Raw genomic sequence first — 6,311 nt, forward strand, 5'->3', positions numbered from 1 at the left:
GTTTAAAGGATCTATACTTTCTTTGCTGAGTACTTTTTTACTTGAATATGTTACCTATCCAATACTTTTGAGATAATTTAAAAGTTATATGTGATAATTATCATAAATATTTTATTTCATCTAAATGCAAAATGTTTTTAGGTTTTAAAAACTTTTCCATTTAAGTTCTCTTTCTTATATGTGAAGGGTCCAAAACATTAATTTGATGATTATACTCAATATTTAATTTTTAAGATGAAATTTGGTTATAATTGCTTTTCTGATTTTGATCGCATTGAATCAAGAGTAATTTAATTGTTCCTAGTTTTTTTCTTATATGTTAGGGTATGCAGTTGGGTTTCTGGATAGTAGATGATATAAGAAAAGGTGGGCTTTAAATTATATGATAATCCTTGGTTAATCATTATTAAAGTACTAAGTAGATATTAATGAAAGAATGGAGAGTTTTGCTACTTTTCTATACATCTTCCTCTTCAAGGCCCAGTCGGCCACCCAATGGCATGCATTAAGTCATGCCAGCGAGAGTACCTATTAGGAAACAAAGGTGCTTGGTCTTTTTCTACACTGTCTCTCTCTGATTGTATTATCTCTAGTTAGTCTCGCTCAGTCTTAAGTGGAAACTAGAGGTAATTTTATTTGTTTGTTTTTAATACTGTACATTCTCTGATCATTTAGCTTCCTCTCTGAAATGAGCTTTCATAAATTGATTTAAGTAAAGTTCTCTTATATCATTTTATCTATATAAAAGACATCTAGTCACTGAAGCCAGAACCTTGAATTCATCTTGAAAGCCCAGCAAAGATCAATTCTATCTTTTGAAGATTTGGGAAATGTAAACCCTCCTATCTGTACCCGCTGGCATTGCTTTAGTGAAGTCCTCTTCATTCTTCCCTGAATTACTATAACATTCTATTTACTAATGTTCTCTTCTCTTCAGTTGTTCTCTCGCCTAATCGCTTGTCCATACTACAACTTGAATGAACTTACTTAAATATAAAATTGCATTGTTGTTAAAATATTTAATATATTTTGAGGAATGGGCATGGGATGGATGGCTGAAGACTGGGCACTCTGTGAGAACAGTATTTCTTTTATCTTTGTATTTGGTGCCTGATGAGTATTAGATCCTCAAAAACTATTTTAAAATGTACTAAAAATTAAATTAGGTTAATTGAAATACTTAGGGGATAATCAAGGAATTAAGGCTTTAAGGATACTTATAAAATTACTAAAGAATTAGGTAAAACTTTAAGAATACTTATTAAATTTTAATTTTTGATTTAGCTTGAGTTGACCAATGTCTGCTTCTGGTACTTCCCACCAAGACTTAAACATATCCCAAAGGTTTTGAAAGAGATAAAGAACTGCAAAAGGTAAGTTTGTGTGTGTATGGTGTGGTGTTTATAGTTTTATTGTTTATTTATAATAAAAGATTTATTTTTTATAATTTACTTATTTATTTTTATTTTTGGTTGTGTTGGATATCCGTTGCTGTGCATGGGCTTTCTCTAATTGTGGAGAGTGGGGGCTACTCTTCATTGAGGTGTGCCAGTTTCTCATGAGGTGGCTTCTCTTGTTGTTCTCTTGTTGTGAGCACGGGCTCTAGGCACGTGGGCTTCAGTAGTTGTAGCAAATGGGCTCAGTAGTTGTGGCTCATAGGCTCTAGAGCGCAGGCTCAGTAGTTGCGGCACACAGCGTTAGTTGCTCTGTGGCATGTGGGATCTTCCTGGAGCAGGGATCAAATCCACTGCACCACCAGGGAAACCCTATAATTTTAATATTCCCTTTTAAATAATGTGTCTGGGTTAGTTTGATTGGTTAGTGGATGGCGGTCATGTGGTCCTCAGTTATTTTTTTAATATTTGTATGGAACCAAGTGAAATCTCAACCTACCAGTCATTTTGCAAATTAATCCAGTCATCATTTATATAATTGAAAAATATTTATTGAGTGCTTAATATTCAATCAGCTGAGTTTTTTACCCTTTGGATAATTCATTCATCAATTAATGCTTGTCATATGTTCCAGAGGATTTAGAGGTATAAAATGAATAAAACAGAATCTGAGTCCCAAGTTGGCTAGAAGGCTTGGTGGGGAGAAGACAAGAATATAAATAATTACAGCTCTTAAGAGCAATAGAAGAGATGCTTGGAGAAGCATTATCACATTTGAAATACTTATCGTTAGGTCATCTGAGCTAGAATCTGGGAGAGATTTTATTACAGATCAGTGATCAATACTGAAAAAAAACCCAAATAAATATCATAACAATGCGGAGGCTTAATCTTTATCCTGAAAAGATATATCAAAGTAAATAGAATTGCCACCATTGTTATTTAGCATATACATTTATTGTAAGTTTTTAACCTATCTTAAGCGTGCATCATATACATATATTTTATAATAGAATCACAACTTTTTTAATATATAAATTTATTATTTATTTATTATTTTTATTTATTTATTTATTGGCTGCATTGGGTCTTTGATGCTGTGCGTGGGCTTTCTCAAGTTGCAGCAAGTGGGGGCTACTCTTTGTTGCAGTGCTTGGGCTTCTCGTTGTGGTGGCTTCTCTTGTTGCAGAGCACGGGCTCTAGGCTCGCAGGCTTCAATAGTTGTGGCACTCAGGCTCAGCAGTTTTCTCATGGGCTCTAGAGCGCAGGCTCAGTAGCTATGGCGCATGGACCTAGTTGCTCCGCGGCATGTGGGATCTTCCCGGACCTGGGTTCAAACCCGTGTGCCCTGCATTGGCAAGTGGATTCTTAACCACTGCGCCACCACGGAAGCCCCTCATCACCACTTTTGAGTTGACCAACATCACAACCACTTATCTTAGGTAATGTGAGGTGCCCTAGGAGAAGCTGAATGCAAAGTATCTGATGTTACTGTTTAAGGGCATCAGCTTTTTATATCATCAGAAAGTTTCACTGGGCTTGTAAGTCCTAAGAGAAAATAGATAATTTTTTTGTTTTGTTTTGCTGTTTGATAATACCCCTTGATTAAATATTTTATGGTTTGAGGCAAGTATTAAGTGAAGCTCTTAATTTTTTTTTCTTAACATGTAAGTATTATCTTATACTAGGGTAATTACTAGCAGCTGAGAGTTAGTGGAGTACATGTTTACAGAGAGCGAGCTGTGTGCTGTTTCCTGGAGGTACAGTCACTCTCCAGAGCCGTTCCTCTCAGAGCTCTGCCCATGCTCCTGGATGGAAGGCAAAGAGAAATATAGACAATTTTTAGCAATATTGCAGGCAATGACTAACACCTTTTATTTTATGATCATGTTGATTAATTAATATATTAAAGAAGGACATTAAATGAAATGTCTGACTATATAATGACTATAAAAGGAAATACACACACACACACATACATATATATCTGCCCTGCCATATATAAAGACTCATGGGAAAGTTAAGAGTTAGGTAATGGATGCCATCTTCATTTTAAAGGTAAACTGTCTGAAGTAGTAGAATTTCGAGAAGAGGAACACCTTCAATACTTAAGGAATGCCCTCATCTTCCTTTCCTGAGACTCAGTACCACTTTGTCCTATACTAATGATAACCCAAGAGTGTAATGTGATCTAATGTCATGTGCATAGTATTGTTTTAGGAGCTACACAAGACAATTAAACAGGTAGAAATTGTCTCTGTAAAATCTACAAAGAAATGACCTTTTGCTGCAAAACAGTTACCTTGTAGAGAAACTCAAGATGTATTATAATAATTCAAAGAGTGAAAGTTAGAACACCAAAAGATACTACTACTTTTCCATTCTCTATTTCATTTTACCCCTCTCCCAGATACTTCTACGTGAATTGCCATATAAACAAAATGTCACACAACCTTCTTTAATGTATTCTAGCACAAGTGCGTTATTTTGTGTTTCGTAATTGTGAATCATGGAGTAAGAAGAGCTACAGATGAATATAGAACATGCTGCTTTTTTTTCTGTGCTAAGCAGCTTCTTAAAAATTATCCCTGACAGTTTTAAATTGCTTGCAATTTACTTCGAGCTAAAGATAGCTGTGTAGCCATCTAGGATGTGAAACAGTATTTACTTGTAAAATTTCTTTTTAATGATATCTGCATTTATACACAGCTTGCTCCAAAGATTAAAGCACAGATGATAGAGGAAGGTACAGCCATGCTAAGCTACCAGCCCTGTGGGGACAAAGTAAATTTTTTTCAAATGGTCTTTTCTAATCCTGCCACAAGACAAACAGATGTTGACTATCTTATTGATGAAATTCAAAGACTTGGGAAAGATTTATGATACTGCAATATGAATTTGAATATCAAATGTAAACACCAACTTAAAAAATCTACTACTGAAGATAATAAGAAATTATAAATGATATCCTCTCTTTAGAACATTTGATTCTCTTTTATACTATGTTACATAAGATGATAAAAGGGGAGTGGATTCATTGAAGGTAGATAGATAGATAATAAATTCAAGTTTGTTTATGTATTTGTTGTTTTCATTAAATTTATAAAAGATTATTGAAAATCCATTAACTGTGTGTTAGAATACAGCAGTAAATAAGAAAGACAAAACTCCTCTTGTAAAGAAAGAATTTCCATTGTGAAATTTGGTAAGTTAATATATATTTACATGCTTGAATTAATTGCATAAAGACTCCCTGAGTTGAAATCACTTGCAACATCATATGGTAGTATTCTGTCTCTGTAAAAAATAAAAGAATACACACGATGTTTATTTCAATAAATCAAATGAACACAATGTTCTGTATTTTGGAGCGGAGAGTCAGAGAAGAGAATGACAGGGGCTGACATATTTGCCTTTTGATCCTTGCATTTTTATTTGGAAGGAACTGTGGCATCTACCAAGGTTCTATGCAATGATTTAATCCATTTTTTCTGCAGTGCCATTTTTAGTGTCTCTGAAGATCAACAACAGAGACATCCTTCCAAAATCCTCCAAAAGTATATCAGCCGTAGTTCACAAAATGGAATCAGGTAGCTGCATATTGATCATAAAATTAGTATTTTTCAGCTTCTTTTTTGAAATAATAGGGTTAACATTAATTGAGCACTTTTGGTATGCTAAGCATCTTAACTTGCATGGTCTCATTTATTTCTGTCTTAATATTATCATTTAAAGTGATTTATTATCCCAGTTTCATGAATAAGAAGACTAAAATTTAGAGAGTTTAAATAATGTGTCTAACATCATGCTGCTGCGAAGTAATAAAACCCAAGTTTGAAGCTAGCCAGGTTTTTGTCAAGTGTACACATGACAAAGAACCTGCCAAATGCTGCAATTCACATACACCACCTACCAGTCGAGCCATTTGTCAAATCACTTTACTTACGGAGATCTCTTTCCTCTTCTCTGAAACAGGAATAATAATGGTGCCTATACTGCAGAGAAGTTGTTAGAATAAAATACAATAGTGTATTAAATATTTTTTAAAAATTTGAATCACTCTGGGTGTGTTTTTTTTCTTTCACGATGTGTATGTATATCAAATCATCATGATGCATGCTTTAAATATCTTACAATTTTCGTTTTTCAATTAGACTCAGTAAAGCTGAAAAAAATTACAAGATATTTTTTCAATATAGGGAAAAATCAAATAATTCTGTAACTTCAAAGGGAGCTGAGATCTTAAAAATTAGTATTGCATGATGAGGAAAATAAAGGGAAATATAGAACTGAATTTAGAGAAAAATATAAAGAGGCAAAGGATTTAATATAGTATATATATATATATATAACTCCTCCTTTATAGCCCATTAAAATTAATTCCCACCAATAGACAAAGAGGAAGGGGAACCCAATAAGGCATCCGTAGTCTTGGCTGTATATAGGCTCAGTGTATAATTAATGTTACTTTTGCATGTTTAATTTTGTATTATGTCAAACAGAGCCAGAAATTTAAAATAGATATACTATATAAAAATAAAGTTCCATAACATTGATTTTATCTTTATTAATCATTCAGAGTACAACCAAATATTGTCATGGTTCTTCAGTACAGAGGACATTGTACCCTTCTTGTTTCCAAGTACCATAACTTGTTTTCCAAGTTATGCTGCTTCATTCAGGTTAAATGTCTGAAAACTTTTGTATTTTAGAAACAAAACCACGTGAATTGGGATAGAGATTCTTTTCAGTTGTTCTTCTACCAAATAAATGTTTCATGTCCACAGTTTTTCTCAGAGGAAGCATAAAATTGATTATGCTACAGACTTTGATAGCTTGTGTCTTTGTGAAATACAAGGGAAGAGCAGTTTAATGATCTAAGTGCAGTATATCCCTTGATAAGAATTACTGCTCTAG

General features: G+C 33.6%; 1 pseudogene; it reads left to right on the forward strand.

Moving 5' to 3' along the window:
* Positions 1-4,277, forward strand: part of LOC130830938 (glutamate decarboxylase 1-like) — a 28,141-nt pseudogene extending 23,864 nt beyond the window's left edge.
* Positions 4,278-6,311: the final 2,034 nt, after the last annotated feature.

Source organism: Hippopotamus amphibius, chromosome 11 (genome assembly GCF_030028045.1).
Source record: "Hippopotamus amphibius kiboko isolate mHipAmp2 chromosome 11, mHipAmp2.hap2, whole genome shotgun sequence".
Classification (NCBI taxonomy): domain Eukaryota; kingdom Metazoa; phylum Chordata; class Mammalia; order Artiodactyla; family Hippopotamidae; genus Hippopotamus; species Hippopotamus amphibius.